Below are 22,918 nucleotides of genomic sequence, written 5' to 3' on the forward strand. Positions count from 1 at the left end.
AAAGCAAAATGTCTATCTTTTTAAATTCTTTTCTATTGTTTGTTTGTAACAAAGTTTTGTGCTCTGTCCATTTACCTTTTTAGGCCATTTTCGAAAAAAAAAAAAAAAAATGTCCAGGTGCAAAACGTAGAAAATCAAACCATTGGGAGGTAGGAGGGGCCAGAATGTTTAGTAGTCAGCTCCCCCAGACATTCCAGGAGAGCAATGGGGCACCCTAGGGGACACTGCAGTGGACTTCATATAAATGTTCCCAGGTACACACCTCACCGTTGCTCCCTTATCTTGTATGGTGATCCATCCGAAACCCACCCAAAACCTACTATACCCAATAGTACACCACTACAATAGCCCTTACGGGTACAGGGGGCACCTATATGTGGGTACAGTAGGGTTTGGGTGAGTCTGGAAGGGCACATGGTTTCCACTACAAGTGTAACAAGTATAGGGAGATATGCACCTGGGTCCACCTGTCCACAGTGCACTGCACTCACCACTAGACTACTCCAGGGACCTGCATGCTGCTGTAATGGACCACCTGGCTATAACATCTGAGGCTGTCATGTGGGCTTGTAAGTACTATTTTTATTCACATCTTTGAGGGACGGGAGTGGGTCAATAACTACTGGAGGAGTAAGGAGGTCATCCTTGATTTCCTCCAGTGGTTATCTGATCATTTAGGGCACTTTTTGTGCCTATTCATTCTAAAAACAGGTCTAGACCAAAACGTTAAAGTTTCAGCCCTAGACATTTTGGTTTTGTTCCATTATAGCCGTTAAACATCCAAGAAATGTCCAAAACCTGCCCCTGAAATGCCCCCAACATGCCCTCTTGTGAGCTGGATGCACTACAGACAAATTGCATAGATAAATGTCTGCAAAACAGATTTTGAAAATACCAATTTGGACATTTTGTGGGAAAAAAATCTGTCAAAATGATGCTTTATACACTTTTTGGATGTTTTTCTCTTTAGAAAATGAGCCTCTTAATGTAATGGGAGAGATGAGGAATGGAAGATAGAATGGAAGCCTAGAACCCAAGCAAAGATAGAGTTTCAAAAAACAGATGGTGAATAAAGTGTCAAATAAACAGACAATTCAAGCAGAATGAGGATCTGGCAAATGTCTTGTGATCCATTTCAGAATTAATCCACACTTTTTTCAATTGTAGTTCATGGTGAGTTACATTCAGATATAGTAGGTATTTAAGTTTGTACTTGAGGCAATGAAGGGTTAAAGCAATTTGCTCATGATTGCAAGGAGCTGTGATGGGATTTGAACTAGGCTTCTCTGGTTCTGATCTTGTAACTCTAACCATTAGACTACTCCTCCACATGAGCTATGGCCAACTTACAGACGTATAGAAATACTGTATTGCCTAATTACACTGATGTATATCTCCACAGAGAAAATAGTGTAAATATTCAACATGCAAGCTGTTATGAGCTCTGTTTCTGCCAGAGGAAGTTAGTAAAAAGGAAAACGGCAGTCGTACGGTATAAAAGGATACATCAGTATAATTTGAGTTTTTTTGAGTAAAGTAGATGGCTCCTGTTCTGCCGTATTATTCTGGAATCATTACATGAAAAATTCAAATGAATACACTGCAGGGATCCCAACCATAGTATAAAATTACTTGATCCTAATTAAACTAGGATGCCTGAAAATGATCAGAACTATGGGATCTGTGCAATAAACTTTAATGTGCACATTAAGGACCCCTCAAGCATGCTAAAAATAATGTAATGTGCAGGAGAACCTTATCTTGAGTATTAGGGTCTGGAAAGATGTCAACATAAATATGCAAAATGAGTATGGGTGTGCAAGCAAATGAAGGAGCATCATGTTTAGATGAGGACTTACAAAAAAACAACAGGGTATGTTCATCCTCTATGTAATTTTCTGAACACAGGGAAGAGGATTTTTAAAAGGATATGCAAATTGGAATCAGGATGCCCAGGTTGACACAGCTCAAATTCCACTAATGTTTGAGAACAGGATTTGTTGCAGTAAAGACTGTTTTAAAATACATCCAGGAATGGACCTGTATGTGCTGGTTACATAGGAGCATCCATTTTATAATCATAAAAATATTGACAGATTTAACACAGCAACACGAATGTGGTATTTCAGAATGTACAAGTACCTGTGCAGCGACATCATCTGTTAGAGTCCAGGCTCTGGAAATTGTCCAAAATGCAGCTGCACAGCTTATTATAGGTGTTCCAAAAACTACACATATTATTCCTGTATTGAAGGAACTGCTCTGGTTACCAGCTGTGCACAGGGTGAATTTTAAAATTCTCTAATTAATTCATAAACGTTGAAGTACCTAGTTATTTTGTTGATCACTTGAAAATGTACATGCCAAAATGCTCATTGAGCTCAGAATCTGCTGCAATTGTGCAATCTGGCCGCAACAGCATATCATTATGCTGAGACTCAGAATCACGCCTTGTCCATTGCAGCACCTTTATTGTGGCTATTTAAGATGATGTGGGAATGCGCAGCAGTTTAAAAGATTGATGAAGACTTATTGCTTTGTAAAAGCTTTTTTAGAAGCATAAGATTCCCTTTGGGTGGATTGTACTGTTGCAGTTTGTTTATTGTGCATTGTGTATGTTGGTGTGTAGTACTTTAGATCATTTTTTAAATGCTCACTGTTTTGTAGGTGTTTTGCTAGAATCCCTTTAAGAAACTTTCTAAGGATTGTTATCGACTGCCCCCCCCAGTGTCTATATAGCATGACTTAAGTTACATGTGCAAATACGGTCATATTCTGGATTTGCACGTGCAACTTAATTAGTTAACTAGCCAATCAGTGCCGACAATTACCAATTAACAAGCAATTGACACTAATTGGCATTAATTAGATTTTACATGCACAACCGTCTAAGTGTATTCTGTAACCTGGTGCATGTAAATTCTATGTTGCATAGTTGAAAAGAGGGCGTGGCCATGGGCATGGAATGGGTGGGTCGTGGGCATTTCTATGTGCTTTGTTAAGAATACACCCGGTATGCGCATTTAGGCATCAGCATTTACGCTTAAGTTTTACATGGAATAACTGCCTGCGACTAAATTTAGTCATACGGACAGGCACTTGGCGTATTCTATAAACTGCATGGAAATTTAGATGTATTCTAAAAAGTATGTCTAAATTTAGGTAAACCTTATAGAATGCACCTAGGAGTATTTGTTTTCCCAATCTTTTAGGCGTGATATTTAGAATCTAGTCCTGTATGTGTACTTTTAATTATGCATGTTGAATTGTAACCCACTTTGGCCAAGGCAGGATATAAATCTTAAAATAAATAAATAAAATAAAATTCATGTTTGTCAGCCAATTTTGAAACATACATGTGTATTTTTCCCCAAAACTGTCACAGAGGCCTGACATCTCTTGCCAGTATCCCATCAAGTTTTATTCTTCCAGGAGGGAGAATAAAACATGGTAGGATTAAGAGGGCAACCACCCCTATTCCCTCCAGTGGCATGTTGCTCAATGATCAACTTTCTAAAACATAGACATTCACAGCAGCAGTTGTAAATCTTGACATTCATTTCAGTGAACACAAATGTCCCTTCCCCTTTTAAAAGGGGAAAGCATGTGCATCTGTCCTTGTTCTACCTAAACACACTCAGACCACACCCCCTTGCCATATGCACCTTATTAAGTTGTAGACATGTACAATATAGCCCAGCTGGGGGTTTTCAAAGTATCTCCAGAGGGTGAGGATTATGTTTAGGGGAGTGAGGAATGGGGTGGGGTGGGGGGTGGGATGGGATGGGATGTCCACTTCATCCTTGTACAGCTCTGTCTCCTTTAAGATAGTGGCCACAAGCATCAGGCTGTGTGTTAGCAGCCTGATGCTACCAGGCCAGGGGTGTAGCTACGGGTGGGCCTGGATGGGCCTAGGCCCACCCAGTTTGGGTTCAGGCCCACCCAGCAGTGGAGCGGAGGGAGCAGGCAGCGCTGATCCTGCATCTGCCTCCTTCTCTCTGACGGCAGCGCTTCCCAGACACTGCCTACCGTCTACCTCCTCCCTCTGTCTCACTCTCAACAGCAGCGGTAGCGATTCAAACACGCTACCTCCTGCTTCTAACCCGGAAGCGTCTCCTCTGAGGAGGTAGATCGTGGCGGCGGTAGGCAGCGTCTGGAAAGCGCTGCCATCAGAGAGAGGGCGGGCAGGTGGAATGGGAAGGAAGGATGCATGGGGTGGAGAATCGCTGGACACATGGATGGGAGCGGGAGGGGAGGGGGGAGAGGAGAGTCACGGGATAGATGGATGGAGGTGGGGGTCAGGGGAGAGAGGAGAATTGCTGGGGATGGATGGATGGAGGTGGGGGGCAGGGGAGAAAGGAGAATTGCTGGGGATGGATGGATGGAGGTGGGGGCAGGGGAGAAAGGAGAATTGCTGGGGATGATGGATGAATGGATGGAGGTGGGGGGCAAGGGAGAGAGGAGAATTTCTGGGGATGGATGGATGGATGGATGGAGATGGGGCAGGGGAGAGAGGAGAATTGCTGGGAATGGATGGATGGAGGGGACAGGGGCAAGAACAGAATTGCTGGAGATGGATGGATAGGGGCAGGGGAGAGAAGAGAATTGCTGGGTATGGATGGATGGAGGGGAGAGGAGAGGAGAGTTGCTGGACATGGGTGGATGGAGGGGAGGGAAGAGAAGAGAGGAAAGTTGCTGGACATGGGTGGATGGAGGGGAGGGCAGGGGGCAGAGGAGGGTTGCTGGACATGGATGGATGGAGGGAAGGGCAGGAGAGAGGAGGCTGCTGGACATGGATGGAGGGGAGGGAAGAGTGAGGAAGGAGATGAGATGAGGGAAAAGGAAGAGAGGTGAAAATTGCACATGGATGAAGAAAATAGGCAGAAGCTGGATCCACTGGACAGTCAAGTCTGCGGAGGACCCAGAGCAAGAAATGAAGAAGAAAGGCGGAAAGTAAAGAAATAAATGGAAAGGAAGCCCTGGAAACGGAGTAAAGAGGACAGATAGCAGCAGAATCTGATACTGGGCCAGTATGATCAGAAAAACAAAGTCACCAGACAGCAAAGGTAGAAAAAAAATCATTTTATTTTCATTATAATGATTGGAACATGTCCACTTTGAGAATCAGGTGCTCAACATTAAAAGTTTATATTTATTTACTTATTTATGGCATTTTATCCCACATTAAACATGAATTAGATTGGAACCTGGGATCATTTAATGTTTTTTTCCTGGAGAGAGTAATGCATTGCCTCCCCCACCCCCAGGCTCTCTCCCCGGCTATAGCCAGCTCTGCAATTTTGAGAGGAGGTGCACAGGTGGACGGGGGGGGGGGGGGGGGGGTGCAGAGGTGGACCGGGGATAGAGCCTGTTCTTAAACACTTACCAGCACACCACTGTCTAGTGCCCATCCATCCAACCTGTTGGCCCACCCAAAAATTGACTTCTGGCTACGCCACTGTACCAGGCAGGAAAAAATATTGTCTGTTCAAAGATCAATTTGCATAATTAGGTGCTTTGCATGCTTTTCATGGGGATATGTCTCCAAACAGGTTAATTTTGTGCATACCATGACAGTACTGAATCACAATCCTAAGTCAGGGTATGTGGAGTATGAGCTCAGTCTCTCAAATGTACTGTTAATTCTTACTGTAGTACTTGAATCATGCCAAAGATAGCTTCCTTCTGGAATTCATAAGATGTAAGATGTATACACAACTTATCTCATTTTTATGTAGTTTCTAGGGAATTAGGCTAATGTGCATTATGGTAAAATAATGCACAATTTTGCCATTAAGAGGCAAATATTGTATTTTATTTCCATAATGCAAGTAACTGATTATCCTCCTTAAAGTCTTATTTTAGTACTTTAAATTTAGGGGGTTGTTTTTTTTGTTTTGTTTTTTTTTACATTTTTATAAAGTTTTAAAGATCCTTGTGGCTCAAAAGTTAATTTTAGAAATAACTTTAAATAATCATTGACTTTCAAAATCCCAGGTCTCTGACCAAATAGCTTATCTGGATAACTTATCCATATAAAATTAGGCCAACATACTTAGGGCCTCTTTTATCAAGCTGCGCTAGCGGTTCCTGTGTGGCAATACCGATGGAGCCCATTCAATGTGAATGGGTTTTGTCGGTATTACCGCACTGGGAGTCGCTAGCTTGGCTTGATAAAAGAGGCCCTTAGCTATTTAACATGGAGAGGGATAATCAAACGGGGGCGCCCATCTCTAAGGTCGCCCATCTCTAAGGATGGCCCTGTAAAGGGGCAGGGTAACTCGTATTATCGAAAAACAAGATGGACGTCCATCTTTCGTTTCGATAATATGGTCGGGGATGCCCAATTCATGAAATTTAGGTCGACCTTAGAGATGGTCATCCCCGGTTTTCAGCAATAATGGAAAGCGAGGATGCCCATCTCAGAAACGACCAAATCCAAGCCATTTGGTCGTGGGAGGAGCCAGCATTCGTAGTGCACTGGTCCCACTAACTGAATGGAAAAAGCCCTTCCCTTACCGATCCGGCAAGAAACAGGCATGCATGAAGGAAATTGCATGCAAATGAGCTGCTTGCTGTTAGTTCATTTGCACACGATTTCCTTCCTAAGGAGGGGAAGCGATGGCAGTGCAAAATGTGGATGTTTCTGTGAGAAGGATGTCCATGCCTTTGCAATGCCTCCAACACCCTCTTTATTTATTTGGATTTTGGATCACAAGTAGCAGCAGTGGAATTTGAACCAGCCACCTCTAGATTACAAGACCAGTGCTCTAACCACTAGGCCACTCTGCCACTCCGCTGCTTTACTCCACTCCCTTGAAATTTGGCCGTCCCTGTGGGGGGGGGGGGGCAGTTGAGGACCTCCAAAATGTTTGAAAGAAGGAAGTCTACGCCTTCGTTATGCCTCCGCTGACACACACATACCCCCCCCCCCCCCCCCCCCAGGGACCTGCATACTGCCTCCCCCCACAGGGATGGCCAAATTTCAAGGGAGGCAAGTGGCAGAATGGAAGAGTGGCCTAGTGTTTAGAGCACTGGTCTTATAATCCAGAGGTGGCCAGTTCAAATCCCACTACTGCTACTTGTAATCCAAAATCCAATAAATAAATAAAGAGAGTGTCAGAGACATAACAAAGGCATGGATGTCCTTCTCACAAAACCATCCACATTTTGGATGGACATACTCTAAGACAAAAGTTTTTGAAGTTGTTTTTTGGGGGGTGGGAGGTGGTTAGTGACCACTGGGGAAGTCAGGGGAGATCATCCCTGATTTCCTCCGGTGGTTATCTGGTCAGTTCGTGCACCTTTTTGATGCTTGGTCATGAAAAAAATGGACCAAGTAAAGTCCGCCAAATGCTCGTCAGGGACACCCTTCTTTTTTCCATTATCGGACGAGGACACCCATCTGTAAACCACACCTCTGTCCCGCCTTCGGTACACTGCCAACACGCCCCCTTGAACTTTTGTCATCCCCGCGACGGAAAGTTGAGGACTCCCAAAATCAGCTTTTGATTATGCCGATTTGGGCGACCTTAGGAGAAGGATGCCCATCTCCCGATTTGTGTCGGAAGATGGGCGCCCTTCTCCTTCGAAAATAAGCAGGATAGGCACCTATGTGCTTTTATAAATCAAGTACACAGAACCAATCCCAGTATTGTACAAATCCACAAGCAAAATGTATATCCACTTCAAAGAAGTTTTTTAAGGGTGCATGTTCTCATACATCTTAAACAATATGTGATCATATGGCCACTCTACTCCAGTTCTAACCAAATTATGGGGTTCTTTTACTAAGCTGCACCAAAGCCTGTGCTGGTGTAGATACGTGTATTGGACACGCATGGGTCCATTTATCATCGCGCCTGCAAATAAGGCCTTTTATGGGGGGCCGAAAATGGACGTGCGGCAAAATAAAAATTGGCGCGCATCCATTTTTGACCTGAGACCTTACCGCCACCCATTCATCCAGCAATAAAGTCTCACGCGTTAACCCTGCGGTAATGGTCTACACGTGTACAATGCTGATTACAGCCCGGTTAGCGCAATGTGCCAGAAATTGTCTGCTGCACCTAGTGGACACATGTAAAAAATGAAATTACCACCCGGGCCATGCGGTAGCTGGGCGGTAGTTCAAAATTGATGCATGTAGGACATGCGTACGTGCCTATGAGGCTTAGTAAAAGGGCCCCTATGTCCCCAGGAATGCCTGTGTATGGCATGTGTATAACTACCTGCCTTCTTGTTGGCATATATACTAATATATGAATATTCAGCAGCAGCATTTTATAAGAGCCTTAGGGCTTCTTTCACTAAACCATGGTAGCGATTCCTTGTGCAGTAAATGCACCACAGCCCAGTTTAGTAAAAGAGGCCCTTAATTTCCTTGTAAAACGTGTTTTATGTATGGGAAATGCTTTATAAAATTATTTCCTTGCATGGATAGAGAATTTCAAGTATCAGTGTGGGGTGAAGCAGAAGAGGGAGGTTACAAAAATTGGAAGGCAGGAGGAAAGAAGGGAAGAGGGAGGGTTGGGGATTGGGATAGAGAAGAAGGGAAGATCAGGTTGCTTCCTTCCCATACTTAATATTCTCTCTGTCTTTATTTATGTATCTCTCATATATTATGTGCCCCGTTTTATGCAGAACATTGTCTAAGTCAATTTTATTCAATTCTCTCGGCCCTCCATTTCTCTCTTATCTAGCTTGTCATATTGCAAAAAAATTACTATATGTAGGTTATGCAAGTGGAGAAATTGTATTCCTAAGACAGGAGCATCTATTCTGCAAAATTCATGAGCTGCATGACTGGCCTGAGGATATTCGGCCCTCAACATTTTTTTGCTGTACTGCAAGAAAGATATTCAAATCAGTTCAGGGACATTTCTCTGTTTCTTACAGAGAACCTACACTGCTACATAATATTTTCTACTACTTAAAATTTTGTAGATTGAGGACCAATATGAATATCATAGGTTTTAAAAGCGCTCAGCTGGGTGATCGGCACAAAACAAAATCAAATATGTTCTTAGCTATTCACTCAGAAGCAAATAGAACAATTATGGGGCCTTTTACTAAGGCACAGTAGGCCTAATGTGGGCCTACTGTGCTCTAAAAGGGCACTATCGTGGGATGTACTGAGGCATCCTACGGTAGTTTTCTGCTCAGCGCATGCTATTTTTTTATTTTTCTGTGTAGGAGGAGTGCCCATGAGCAGAGAGTAGACCTACCTGTGCTAGTGGCCCTTTTACTAAGCCATATATGCGTCTACTCACGCCCAACATGCTCCAAAATGGCGATACCGCCACACTACCACGTGATTCTTGCGGTAATTTCATTTTTGGTGCATGTCCGATATGCACATCTGAAAAATATTTTTTATTTTCAGGTGCATGTAACGGACACACACCAAGTGGCATTTGGTGTGCGCAGGTCATTACAGCCCAGTTACCATGTGAGTCTTTACCGCTAGGTCAATGGCTGGCTGTAAGGTCTCAGACCCAAAATGGACGCATGAAAATTTTCATTTTGCCGCATGTCCGTTTTCGGCAAAAAAAGGCCTTTTTTACAGGCAAGCTAAAAAATGAATCGGCGGGCGCCCAAAACCCCTGCCTACACTACCACAAGCAATATTTCAGCGCGCCTTTGTAAAAGGACCTTCTAATCAGGTAGTGCGAGCACATTAGCTCAAGCTACCCAATTAGTGCAAGAGTAACAAGGAACACCTTACCACCTCCTAAATAGTTGGCAGTAAGGGCTCCTGTGGTAATGGCCACATGCTAATGAGGAAATTAGTGCATGGCCATTATGAAAAGTACTAGTAAAAAAGGCCCGTTTCTGACACAAATGAAACGGGCACTAGCAAGGTTTTCCTTGGAGTGTGTATGTTTGAGAGAGTGTATGTGAGAGTGACTGTGTGTGTGAGAGAGAGTAAATGTGTGAGTGTGTGTGTGTGTGAGAGAGAGAGAGAGAGTGAGTCTGGGTGCGAGTGTGTCTGTGAGAGAGAGAGTGTGTGTGTATCAGACGGACTCTATACTCTATACTTGTTTTTAGATTGTACACCTGTCTTTTAGATTGTCTTTTAGATTGTAAAAGCTGCTTGAGCAGGGACTGTCCTTCTATGTTAAATTGTACAGCGCTGCGTAACCCTGGTAGCGCTTTAGAAATGTCAAGTAGTAGTAGTAGTAGTAGTAGTGTGTGTGAGAATGAGAGTGTGTGCAAGTGCGTATGTGAGACACAGTGTGAGAGAGAGTGTGTTTCACACAGATACAGTGTGTGCGAGAGAGAGAGAGTGTGTGTGAGACACAGACTCTCTGTGAGACTGAGTGTATGAGACCAAGAGAGTGTGTGAGTGACTGTGTGACACATAGAGAGTGAATGTGATACAGTGTGAGACATAGAGTGTGTGAGAATGAGTGAGAGAGAGAAAGACATTGACTGTGAGAGAGAGAGAGAGAGTGTGTGTGTGAGAGAGAGAGAGAGAGAGAGAGAGAGAGAGAGAGTATGTGTGTGACAGAGATACCTCCCTCCCCCCTCTGGTGTCAAGTCTCCCTCTCTCTCTCTCTGGTGTTTGAGCGTTACTGTGCAGGATGCTGAGCTCTGGCTGTGCTTCAAGGAACTGACCAATCCTATTTAATAGAATGCACCTCCAACATTCTGAAGCCGAGAAACCTTGTGTGGTTGGTCACTTCTGCTTGTGATGAACCCGGAAGTACATGATGTCAATTCAGGAGATGGATACAGAGAGCAGGAATGCCTCAGCCATGCAGTCAGCTTCAGAATGTTGGAGGTGTGTTTTATTATATAGGATGGGACAGCGGCCATTTTACCACTGCACTAAAAATGACCACAGTGCACAGAAAACCCATGCGCTGGCCACTTTTTAGTGCTGCATGGTAAAAGGACCCCTAAAGAGTAAATAATAGTGTCTCTCGGAGCACAGAGGTGATTGCTAACATATTCCTTTTTAGAATTAAACAGCTATGAGCACATTAGGTATGATGGCTGCTAAAGAAATATTTCACCATTTTTTATTATCAGTTCATTTCTCTTCGTTCACTGTTTTATTTTTCAACCCTGGCTTTAGAAAATATGCCTTCTATGCCTCTTTCATCTGTGCATTAGTTCTCTTATTTTAATCATATATTCTTGCTCTTCTGCTAGCATCCACATTTTAAAATTATTTGGCATTCAGCAAAATAGTGTAATATAATTGTATACTGAACATGACCAGAATGCAGAAATCATTTTGAGCTTCAGTTTTCTTTTCGTTTGGCATAGGCAACAATGACAAGCTTGTTTATTTCAGAATCACTAATTCTAATCAACCTATTGGTTTTGAAGAAAATTGGAGTCTTTTCACATTTTGATAGCTCACATTTGTTGCAATGTATTTAAACTTAAACTAATTGATCATTTTGAAGTAAATAAACCAAACTGGCCACATTTCTGTAAGCTGCATGGATAATTTACCCACATGATTTATCAGCATAACCTAAACAAAAATGCATGGGTAGTTTGTATGTATGCAAGGCAATAATCAAACTACCCATGCATTTTTGTTTAGATTGTGCTGATAAATCCTGTGGGTATATTATCCTTTGTATGTTTGGTACCTATATCCTGTTTTTAGTCACTTGTGCTTTCTATTTTTTTTTATACAGTGTTATATGTATAGTGTTTTTTTAATTTTTATTTGTTATTATTCCAAGCACCTCTGTGTAAGGCTTAATTGCTGAAACACAGCACATGTTGGTCCATGGAAGTGGTACCCCTTGTGCTTGTGCTCATATTTTAATAAAGGTTTTGTGCTTTATTGTCTTGGGACATTGCTTTGTGGTCATTCCCACTCTTTCCTTAATTTTGGGATGCAGAATGAGGGCTCTTCTATAACTGGAATCTCTACTCAGGTGCTCTGATGCCGTATGGTCAGAACCTATGCTAAATGGCATCTGGGAACCAAGATTCCATTGTAGAATATTTACATAACCCCACATTGGCATGCCTTACATTTAAGAACCTGCAGTTATACCAGCCATAGACCTAGTATAGCTATGGGCAATCATATGTGACAAGGGTTCATGTACATTTCTGTATTCTGTGCATGTAAGTGACAGTCCTTGCCACGTCTGACCCATGCTCCACTCATGTAAAATCCCTATTGCACTTGACCACTATCCCCCAGATATATATGGTACCTAAAGTTGCAAGCCCAACTTTGGGTGTGCTTCCAATATGTATACACATATAAATTGGATAATGATCTCTGAACCATCGATAACTGGGTGCTAACGCCCACTTATTGATGTTAAGTGGCATTCATTAAAATTTGTGTGTGCATCTGGATGCTATTCTATAAGGTATGGCGCCTAACTCCCATGGCGAGTATCTCAAAAAAGGCCATGGGCGTATGAACAGCATTACGAAAGGTTGTGCACAGAACTCTAGAATATTGCTTCAGTTCACCTAACTTGGGTGCTGGCATTTATACCAGGTTTCAGCAGGTGTATGTTTAGTACCAAAAGTTAGACACGGGATCGGCACTAAACGCTATTATATATAAGGCACGTGCCCTTTAGCGCTTAGCACTAAACCTTTTGGAGCCTAAGTTTTGGTGCTATTTATTGAATTTATTCCCATGCCATCTATATATGCTTTTAGGTTTTTGCTGCCACTTATCCATGGAAATGCCAGGATTCTGTACACTGTGGAAAATGAGCAAGCAGATCAGTATATTATCCAAAATATTTTATTGAAGATAACATATACAAGACAGTTGCCTGACACAGGCCATGTTTCACCCAAAAAAGGGCTGCATCAGGGGCTAGTCTGTACCTCTACGAATAAGAACAATTGCAAATTGCATATCAGGACAAGGAAAAAGGAAATGCAAAAAAAAAAACCCAGCACAAACAGTGTGTCCTGTTGTGTTTCCAAATCACCAGCAAGTAGTCTGTGTCGGGCAACTGTCTTATGTACGGTATCTTCAATAAAATATTTTGGATAATATACTGATCTGCTTGCTCATTTTCCATGTTGGATTTCGCAGATCGTTTGCCTTGCTGTTTTCTAGGATTCTGTACACTTACATTCTTAAGTGACGCATAAATGCAGATACCCTATTATAGAACCGCTTTTACCTCTGAATTCTCTAAAAGTGCCTAAAAATTGTGCATACCCAATTTGCACATGGAATTTAATTGAATAATGAGCCAATTAGCACCAACAATTGAGATTTTAACAATAAATGATTGGTGCTAATTGGATTTAATGAATGCATTTATGCATATAAATGTAGGCACAGTATCTGCGCATAAATGTTATATGTGGGTCCAAAAAGGGGAGTGTCCATAGGAGGGTCATGGGTGAAACAGGGGCATTCCTTTAATATAGGCACATTGTTATAGAATAAAGGGGATCAGCGTCTAATATAGGCACAGGGATTTATGCCAAGGTTTCACTAGTGTATATATATTGTCATGCCTAAATGTAGTCATGGTTCCCAGAACCAAGTGCTATTCTATAAATGGTGCCTAACTCTAAGCACAGTCTAGAATAGCATTAAGCACTATTTTTTTTAAGGTGCCACTTACAGAATTAAACCCTTGCTGTGTTCCAGAAGAATAGAAGCGATGGGTGATTTTCAAGTTACCAAAAAAAGGGCAAAATCACAGAGTGTAGTGATGCAAGAGGCATTGCACTTCAAGTTTATTTGCATTTAATATACCCAGGGCTTTTTGAGGGGGTACTTGGGGGTACTGAGTACCGGCACCTTTTCCACTGTCCGCTAAAATTGAACCATGGAACCCAAGTTTTAATGATAGAGCTCAGGTTCTACATACCAATTCTATCTTGCCATAGATTATGTGACTGGTTGCAGGGGGTCTGGCTATGATGGGGTGGGTCTCTCAGTGATCACCCCACTCCTGAAGGGTGGCCTAGTGTTTGAGTACCGGCACCTTTTTTGCTAGAAAAAACACACTGAATATACCACATACCATCTGGGCGGTTCACAATTCACATAGTCAGGATAAAATAAAGGAACTACAAACTGAATAGGAAAGAGAAATAAGAAGGAAATAAAATATTTAATAGAGGTAGAAATCTACAGTAATATGAAACTAACACATACCTTAACTCAGCCAGCTTCAGATTAGGCATCTTTAAAAAAAAAAAAGAAAAGTCTTTAAACCTGATTTAAACTTATCAACATTGCATTCCAATCGAAGATAGAGTGGTAGTGAATTCCAGAATTTAGGTCCATTAATACTGAATAATTTGGAATGAATCATGTCAAAGTGAACCTGTTTAACCGATGGAACAAAATTATACATTTTGGGCCAAGGAACAAAGGCTTCTAACCAGTGCATTTGGTATTATTGCCCTCAATAAGAAGAGTGGTTGTCAGATTGCATAACATTGGCACTCGCATCCCGTTTCCGGGCTCAGTCACACAAATACCATTTTTTTTTCAAATGGAATGAAATTTGGCTGCAGCTTTATTATAATCATAACATCAGTAAATACGTTATAGAAAATACAAATCTCAAGTGTCCTCACATCTCAATTAACCATTTTATGCTGCTAGTTAGTGCCAAACTAGTCACCAATTTGCCCGTATTCAAATATTTAATCTCGCATATATTCAAGTGAAACCTGCGGATTGTCAACATGGCCACACCTTAGCTCGTGGCATATAATACTCCAACAAATAGCACTTCATTCGTTACTGAAAGCTGCTTAAAAATTGTTCCTTGGTCTTCCCGCAAAAGTGATGACAGCCTCTTGCTTGTCATTACTCCCTCACTAATGTGCTGCAGCCAAATTAGGATGAAAAATCGCTTCAAATAAATTTTAACTTGTGCTGAGGAAAATATCTAACCGAATATCTGACAAATGAATACCATCAGATCAGTACAATCCTGAACAATCAGTAGTTATGAATTTGTGAGTGAGCATCATACCTCCCAATGAACCTACAAATTTAGATACCTCCTCGATCACCCATTTCTATAGATGCTCAACAGTTCGCACCAACTGAGCATCTCTCCAGACCAAATGAAGAATTATCTGTGATCACACTAAGCAAGTATATGGAAAATGGCACACCAGACACAGAAAAGTCCTCTCCATGGCTCTAATTAAATCAACCCCTTTTATATAGCATATATCATTCCCTCCTAAATGGATTACATTTAAATTGGGATAAGAAAAATGCTGTGTTTGAAACAATGTAGGCAAGAGCTGCTCCCAGCATATGCCTCAGAGTCGAATGGAAAGATCAGCAGCCATTAGCTCAGCATGCTTTCCAGCCAGAATATGTAGGAATGCCCACAAATCCAAATGCAAGTATTAACTGGAACAAGGCACCATGCAGAAACTAAATATAATGCAATGTTAAACAAAATCTAAGCATTTATAGGTCATACATAACTCAAATAATGACTGGAAACCCACCGCCTTATATGGTGGATCAAATCCAGTGACCCACCATCTGCCACTGCCACAGAAGCACCACCAATCCTGAATGAATATGTCCCATACAAAAAAGGGTCTAAACCCAACAACCCCAAAGCAGACTTAAGGAGTGCTGCAAATTGAAAATGGGTAAGTGGAGAACCATCACTGTGAACCAATAACCCTCACATTGTGGTCGTATCAGCATGTATAAACGAGCCAAGATAACAGGACAATATACCATCTGACTTGCCCTGTGTAATACCACCCAAGAGCCCTTTCCTAATTGATAAGTCTTAGAATACCGTATACATAAGCACAGTTCCCACCCGGAGAACTGTACATTGGACAATAATAACCCCGGAGTCCCTGTAGCTGTCTTAGAAGGAGATATCAATTCTTCAATTCACATAGCTTCAAAACAATGCAACAGAAAAAGCCAACTGGAACAATCAAACCTCAAAGGATGAAGTAGAGACCTCTGTTAAGGCCTTCAACAAATAGATCAATGTATCAAAATCAGTTGGAAGCTGGGCAACTCGAGGTTGCATGCCCATACTCCTAACATAACCCCCCATGAACTTCCACACTAAAAATGTATGTGTGGGATCACTGTGACCCTTTAGTTTAGACACAAAACCAACTTCTAACCATAGATATAGCTACAAGTCTGTGTGACCATCACTTTTCTTTCACAAATAAAATAAAGCCCACTGGACACTGTAATCCAACGTCTAGGACATTCTCTGATCAGTAGCATCCAAAAAGCCACAAAATCGCTTTCAACCAGGGACATAAGCCTTCCTAGTATGTGGAGCTAAGGCATGCTGTAGTAGTAGAAGGATGGATCCAGAAAAAATCTTCCAAAAGGCACCAGGAATCTTTGTCTGCATTCAGTCAGCTCCTGGGGTCAGCCCACTGAAACTGAGAAAAAGCATCCACCACATTATTATGAATACCAGGAATATGCCTAGCACCCAATGTCATGTATAAAAACTACTCCACACAATGAAATGCAAGAACTCCACCAAGAAAGCACGTACAGGATGCTTATTAATTGCCTGCACAACAGCAATATTGTCACCGAAGAGATTTACTCTGTGGTTACTCAAACATTCCCCACAAAGCATCAAAACAACCTACACTGGAAATAATTCTAAAAGAAGCCCCTCTCTCTCCACCACCCAGGCCATGGCACAGCACACCTCGCTACCTGGAAATAAATTCCAAATCCATGACTTCCAGCAACATGCATAAGCAAGTGCAAGTCATTATTTGACACAGGAGGCTGAGGCCATATCTTCACCTGCATCAAAACTTATACCATAAATTCAAATCTTCCCTAACTCCCTTTGTAAGGTGAACCTGATGGTGCTTTTTCATCAGACCTTTAGATAAGAGTTCTAAGCAGTGCAAAAAAATGTGCCTCATATGAATTACCATGCAGCAAAATTAAAATGCCCTACTAATGATTCAGTCTCCTATAAGAATAACATCTGCTTACCCAAATCAGATGCAATCACTTCTTGAAGCACCTGAACCTTGTTGGTTTTCATATAGTCCAATTCAATACCCCAAAATACCAAAGCAGAACAGGGAATCTCAGATTATTCAGCTGTAAGTGAAATGCCAAAATCAGAAGCCATGCTAGAAAAAACTGACATTAAATGTGCACAGTCAGGAGAGTCAACAGGTCCTCTAAAAAGAAAATTGTCTACGTAATGCACCGAAAAAGACAATCCAGCCCATTGCTCCGTTACCCAAGCAAAAAAGAAGAAAATGCTTCAAAATATGCATAGAAAACAGAGTAACCCATCAGCAACAACAACAACAAAAAACGGTCTGTCAAAGTGAAAACCAAGTACACAAAATTAATCAGGGTGGATTGGAAGTAAACAAAAGCAGATTCAATATCTGCCTTACCCATCAGAACCCCAAGACCAAGAGACCTTAACATATCTTCTGCATCATTAAAAGATGCATATTGCACAGTACACAGTCTGAGGTCAATAAAGGAATTCATACGCTTGTCATCAGGGTAATACACATTATGAATCAGCCTGTATTTTCCAGGCTCTTTTTTCGGGATCATTCCAAGAAGGGAGACAACTAAATTATCAAAGTGAGGAGCAGGAAAGGACCTGCAATTCGACCCAACTGCAACTCTTTGTCCAACTTCGCACATACCACATCAGCATAACAACCATCAAAACCTCATTCTTACATATGTGTACCAATCAGGGCCCTTCAAAAAGGAATTGGGAAGTTCATGCTGATGAAGTCTTCAGCAAAACCTGACCACAAAAAACCTACATGTCCCTGATTAGGATAAGCTAACAACCAGGGATGCATCATGTCATCTGTCAGGGGAGGAAGCCTTGACCCAGTATACTGGTGGCAGTAGACCAGACTGACCACACAGACTGACCTCTACCCTATCCCATGCACTGAATGGAAGAGTGACCACCATTGCACTGGCTACATCTATGCTGGAATCTACATCCCACTGGCTAGCATTAAATTGAAAACAGGCGTTGACCTGTCCTCCTACCCATGACCCACTAAACACACTTATAAATTTCCTAAGCCTGGGAAAGACATTTCTCACTCCTTGCTGATTGAACTGTAGCTCCCAGACAGGCCATCCACTTCCCAAGAGAGCTCCCAGATGAAAAAACATCATCCTAACATTCATCATTTCTGCCAGCCACCATCTTCCCAATCCCAAGCATCAGACTTATCTATAGACATATTTTTTCTAAAGTGCTTATCATAATTAAGCCAGGCCCACCACCTGTAAGTCCTGTATGCTCTCAAAATCAAATCAGAATAGCATAAAAGACCAGAATATAAATATGACTTATCTTCACCCAAAACACTAGAATAAACATTAAATCCTAATAACCAATTAAAAATTGTAGACAATACTCTCCCTTTACCTTTTTTTCTTATTGTCTTTCCCATCCTCCCTCTTTTACAATCCCTCCCCTCACTCTCCTGTTCCAACAAACAAAATAAATCAACATAAGAACATAATAGCCACATTGAGTCAGACCAATTGTCCATCTAGCCCAGTATCCTGCTTCCAACAGTAGCTAATTCAGGTCACAATTACCTGGCAGAAACCCAATTAACAGCAACATTCCATGCTACTAATCCTGAGGCAATCAGTGGCTTCCCCATGTCAATCCTCTTAAAATTCTTTGACACAATTTAACAGAAAATTGAGAATCTAAGGGTGCAGTCTCACACAATGCATATACCTTCCTAGACATCTGAGCTCCAGTACCAATTACAGTACCATCACTAGATGCTGAACTCACCCTAGGGACCACAATCTCAACATTTGTAGACTAATCTGACTCCGAAGACACCAAATAATTAAGGTTGTAGATGGCTATTATACATGCAGCTTGTTTGAGTGTATGAAGCCGTCTTTGGCATGTGCAGAGCAGCCACACAAGGAAATCATGTGCAAATGAGCTAACAGCGAGCAGCTCATTTGCATGCGATTTCCTTCATGCATGCCCATTCCTTTCCGAATCGCTAAGGGATCAGTAAGGGAAGGGCTTTTTCTGTTCAGTTAGTGCATCAGTTAGTCCACTGCAGTGCCCCCTAGGGTGCACGTTTGGTGTCCTGGCATGTCAGGGGGACCAGTGCACTACGAATGCTGGCTCCTCCCACGACCAGTTGAGTTGGATTTGGTCATTTTTGAGATGGGCGTCCTCGGTTTCCATTATGGCCGAAAACTGGGGACGACCATCTCTAAGGTTGACCATCTCAACATTTAGGTTGACCATCTCTAAGGTTGACCTAAATGTTGAGATTTGGGCGTCCCCAACCTTATTTTTGAAATGAAAGATGGACGCCCATCTTGTTTCGATAATACGGGTTTCCCCGCCCCTTCGCAGGGACGTCCTATGAGGACGCCCTCAGGAAAACTTTGGCGCCCCGTTCGATTATGCCCCTCTACGTTTTTTACAAATTGGATATGTTGTGAAATCATAGGACAAGCATATAGGATCTTTAAGGGAAAAGGAAGGAATTAGATAAACTTCTAGCTCTGGAAATTTAAATACTTTGTTAAACAAATTGTTACTCACAAAAAGCATACACAAGTGTTTTGTCTGTCCTTTAAGGACTGAAAAAGGATGTGGTTTTCAGAATAATAGAGAAATGCAAATTAAAAAGTGTCATAGACCAAATTCATACAAATTATTTGATGAATATTCATGGAGGATATCTAAAAAGCTAGGCTGGTTTACTGCCCTTATGGGCTGAAACTGCTTGTCTCTGGCATAAAGAAACATCAGACGAAGGCTCAGATCACATGATAACTCATAAAGACAGCAGTTTCCATAAATGACTGATAGCTTCGCTTATCATAACCTACAGAAACATCTTAATCACCCATAATCTGCTGGAATGTAATTTCCATTATGCATTTATTACTGCTTATAATATATAAAATGAAAAATACGGAGTGAACCAAGCAACGAACAAAGAGATCACAAACATCAGCATAGAATTCCACATAATTTATATAAACATATGATTTATTTACATATATGAAGATTTATTTTGATGGACAATATGAACATATTGCAAAATGATCGTATTTTCTAGATTTGCATGTTGTCTTCATGAACTCTTATTGCTGTTTAATGAGAAGCTTGGCTTAGACTCACACAGTTTTTGATTTTCTTATTCCCATCAGTTAATGTTGGCATCTAATACAGTGCTACACTTCCATCAAAACTATAACTGAGAACATTCATAGACTGTTCATTCATTTTCTATAACATTCAAAGAAAACGTTTGTATTTTAAAACTCATTACTATTTCATGAATGTACAAACATGATATATTATCATATGGAACCTTTACAATTTCATCACTTTGATTATGAGTACAGCAGTTTTGTATTTTTCTTAATGTATTTGACTGTCAAATTTGTTTTGGTCTCAATAGCAGTCCCTGGCATTGTCATAAAAGGTTAGGGGAGCACAAGGTGTGATAAAAAAGGAAGAGTGTTATGAGAGGGTAGAAGGAAGGGGAGAGTGTAAGGGCCTTATTCTATAAAGGTTATACTCCTAAATTTATGCTCCCAAATTACGAGACACTTACTGCCAGCTATTGAAATAGCGGTAAGGTCTTACGTAACTGTGCAGTAATTTATGCACGTAGAATGACAATTACCACCTGGTTTTTGTCACACACCAGAAAATATAAATTATTTTCCAGCGTGCATAGCGGATGCGTGTCAAAAATGAAATTACTACAAGGGCCACACAGTACCCAGGTGGTAACTCAAAATTGATACGCATTGGGCACGCATAGGCACCTATGCGGCTTAGTAAAAGGGCCCCTTAGTATATATTTAGGAGCATAAAATATGCTCTTAAATTTAGGAGTGTAAATTTATTAGTGTAAATTTGGGAGCATAACTCTTAGGGGCCCTTTTACTAAGGTGCGTTGAAAAATGGACTACGCTAGTGTAGGCATGTGTTTTGGGTGAATGCAGATCCATTTTTCAATGCACCTATAAAAAAGGCCTGTTATTTTACGGCACACATAGAGGTCGTGTGTCAAAACTGAAATTACTGTAAGGGCCACGCAGTAGCAGGACGATAACTCAAAATTGATGCACATTGGGTGGGTGTAGGCACCTACGCAGCTTAGTAAAAGGGCCCCTTATAAAATAAGGCCCTGAGGGCCAGATTCTATATATAATGCCAAAAAGCCACAAGGTAAACATTTCCGCCTAAACATATTCTATAAGCGATGCCTAGATTTAGGCACAGTACTAGCGCTGTGTGCATCTAGTAGAGCTATACAAATGTTAATAATATTAATATAAAGAATACACTAAGTTGGTATCTCAGTGCTTAAAACTATGCACCAACAAAAACATGGTGTAAATTCTGGCAGATAGATTTATACGCACTGGACCATATTCTATACCAACATACATAAATGTTGGAATGCCGATTTCTCCACCTATAGGCACACCCCTTTTGAACTGCATGCTTTAGAATTTAGGTGCAGTTCATTGCAGAATCCGCATCATGAGCTATGCACATAAATTCTAATTAGTGACCATTAATGCTCATTATTACTTGCTAAGTGCTGTTAAATACACTGATTGGCTTGTTTAGCCAATTAAGTTATACATTTTGTTATAGAATATGCCTGCATTTTGGCACAGATCTCTAGCTTTGCTATATAGAATCCAATAGTAAATCTAATGAAGGGGAATGAGGCAAAGTGCATGCCCCAGGACATTATACAGGGAGGGAGAGTTTATGTTCCAGAGAGTTACACAGGGAGATGGTGGGAGAGGAGAAAAAAAGAATGTCTAGAGGAGAGATGAAGTTGATATAAAAGCCATTATCTTCTAAGTCAGTTATCAGAGGAAGAGGAGCTGCTATGTGCTCCTCATTCTTGAATGTTGCCACTAGAAAATCTTCAGAAGAAGTAACATATACAGGGACAGAGTAGATATTCCCTTAGTAAACAGGGCCCTAAGAATGCTGGCTCCTACTACATTTCAATGGCTTGATTTTGTGTACATTTCACTTAAGAACATAAGAATAACCATACTACATCAGATCAATGATCCATCTAGCCTAGTATCTCATTTCCAACCATGGACAATCCAGGTTACAAGTACCTGGCAGAAACCCAAATAGTAGCAGGATTCCATGCTACCAATCCCAGGGCAAGCAGTGACTTCCCCATGTCTGTCTCAATAACAGACCATGGACCTTTTCTCCAGGAACTTGTCCAAACCTTTTTTGAACCCAGATATGCCAACCACTGTTATTATATCCTCTGGCAGAGAATTACTGCATCCTCCAGCAAAGAATTCCAGAGCTTAACTATTCTTTGAGTGAAGAAATATTTCTTCCTGTTTGTTTTAAAAATATTTCCATGTAACTTAATTAAGTGTCCCCAGTCTTTGTACTTTTTGAAAGAGTAAAAATTTTGGTTTAGTACAACAATGTCTAGAAAAGGCCATTTTTGAAACAAAGAGATAAACATTTTCTGTTTGGAAAATGGTTGCATTTGCTATTTGATTTTTGGATCTTTGAGCAAAACATCCAAAGTCATGTTTAAACATCATACTGTAAATTTTTCCCCCTATATGTTCCAACTCTACTTACACCGTATGCTGTCTTTTAATATGTTTGAATGTATATTATGTTGACATTGTAAGTAAGATACCACCATAATGTATATTGTTATTGAATATTTTATTGATGTAATTGTCTACTCCCCTTGTCGAGTTTATTCTTGTTATTCATTGTATACAAGTCCTAATAAATTTTAAAAAATGAAAGTACATTTTATTACGCAAGAGGTGGAATGTGTGATGTAGGTTCTAAGTTATGATATGAAGTTTAATGTGTTTTTCTCTTCAGAACTTAGTTAAGGCAATGCAGTGAGAATAACACAATCATTA

This window comes from Microcaecilia unicolor, chromosome 2, assembly GCF_901765095.1.
Source record: "Microcaecilia unicolor chromosome 2, aMicUni1.1, whole genome shotgun sequence".
NCBI lineage: Eukaryota > Metazoa > Chordata > Amphibia > Gymnophiona > Siphonopidae > Microcaecilia > Microcaecilia unicolor.